Consider the following 2,110-nt stretch of genomic DNA (forward strand, 5'->3'; position numbering starts at 1 on the left):
ACTGGCCCCCTTTTTCATCCCCTTCCCACCTCTCTCCACATTAAAAAACGGCCTTGTGCCTAATTTGCTGAGTGGGGAAGCAAATAAATACACACCCCACATATAAGACCTTGGTCAATGTAGGGGAAACCCTTCATACCAATTGTCACTATCCAGCTCCCCTACTCCCCGGGGAGTTGGTCCTCATTTACTCTTCACTCCTCACATTAAAAATCGGCCTTGTGCCTAATTTGCTCGGTGAGGGAGCAAATGAATACCCTTTTCTTGGCCTTTTGGCCAAGATCAAAGTGTAGTATCTGTTCTTACTACATGCTGTACTTATCTTTGTAACTTTGTGATATAAAGTGGGGGATCACTTTTCAGTATAAATTTAATGTAAAATGATCATCTACTTTACAAGCATTCAGTTTCAAAGCCACTCAAGTCATTCTCCAGATTATTCAAGTTGTTTTTGAAGGATTCCAGTTATTTTTTAAGCATTCAAGTCATTCTTAAGGTCATTCAATTCCTCCTTAATTTCATTAAAGTCATTCTAAGTCATTTACTTTTTATTTATTTAAGTCATTTCAGCCCATTTTCTGTCATTTTAGTTAATCTTTAAGAATTTCATGTCAATCCTACATTCACGCATTCATTCATTACACGAGCGCACGCGACTAATGGCTATCGGCCTTGTTTTATTTTCTAATTACTGTAAAGCTCACGTTTAATATCCGCATATATTTTTTTCGAAAACGTAATAAATACTTAAGGATGGGGGGGGGAGTACAGGGCGTATATTACACTAGAATATCTTTATAAATGTTTTTTTATCAAATGTGAAAATATTGATACAACTAAAGATGTATTTCTCCTTTAAAATCAATCCGATTTCCATTAATTCGCCGTAAGTTGGCAAAATGCTATTTGGATATTTTTCAAAAAATAAAAACAGTTAACTATTGGTATGCAAAATAAGAATACGGTGTATGAACAGAATAGTAGATAAATCTTTAGGAACTTGTAAAGAATATCTTTTTAAATAATAATGTTCTCATTTGAAAACCATTTTGAATATGAGAAAAACACGATTATTTTATTATCTTTTCCAGTTATATTAATAAAAAGAGTAGTAACTTAGAATTGTATTACAGGATTAAATCCATCATAATGCATATCGGTTTTATCGTAAACAATTCAGTCATTTTATTATTTTGGTTATAGTTGGAAAAAAATTAATTACTTCGTGACCGTTCGAAATTTGAAATTAATTTATAAGTATTTAAACAATCGAATAGAAAATCGTTTAAAATTAAAAAAAAATTCTTAGCAAGTCATCATATTTTAAAAGATTGAAAATTCTTAGCAAGTCATCATTTTTTAAGAAATTGAAAATTCTTAGCAAGTGATCATCTTTTAAAAGATTGAAAATTCTTAGCAAGTCATCATTTTTTTAAAAATTGAAAATTCTTAGCAAGTCATCATTTTTTAAAAGATTGAAAATTCTAGAAATTATTTAGATCCAATCGTTTCACAATCACTGATTATAATTTCTTGGTCAAATAAGATACGCATTTATAAGATGCCGAAACGAAGACTGACCGACGATTCATTAAAATCTTTCTATGTTAAAAATGAATGATTAGCTAATCGCGTTGACATAATCTGCCTTCTTAACTTCAAACCGAAGATGCCGACGTGAAGTTGCCGAAGATTGGGTCGTAAACTGGATAAGTGCCAGCATATTTTGTTAGGTGGATAACAGTTGACATCAGTCCTAAGTTTACCCTTGGTGTATCCGGTGTTGAGGGCCCAATTGGATTGTTGTTGTTGTTGTTGTTGCGACTTTTATTGAGCATCAGTTATTCATTCATTTCGAATGAACCAGATGATTGTTGTTGGCATTCGTTTTCATAATGTCTCTCTTGTTAGAATTCTTAACAGAAAGACACCAGATACTTACAAGAGTAACTATATGAAGTGTGCAAACAAAAGAACGAGCTGGATTCGGACTTGGCATATTAAGATTGTCAGTCCGTGTCGTTAAACACTTAGCCATTGTCCCCTCTCTGATTGTGTCCTCCTGTGCCGAACTAAATTACATATTCGAACTAAATTACATATTCGAACT

The 2,110-nt window shown here is 32.7% G+C and overlaps 1 pseudogene; it reads left to right on the forward strand.

Annotated features, from left to right (window-relative positions):
- The first annotated feature begins 255 nt into the window (after window positions 1-255).
- On the forward strand, window positions 256-361 carry LOC145297152 (U2 spliceosomal RNA; annotated as a pseudogene).
- Window positions 362-2,110: the final 1,749 nt, after the last annotated feature.

Source organism: Euprymna scolopes, chromosome 17, assembly GCF_053919585.1.
Source record: "Euprymna scolopes isolate OS-2025 chromosome 17, ASM5391958v1, whole genome shotgun sequence".
Taxonomy (NCBI): domain Eukaryota; kingdom Metazoa; phylum Mollusca; class Cephalopoda; order Sepiida; family Sepiolidae; genus Euprymna; species Euprymna scolopes.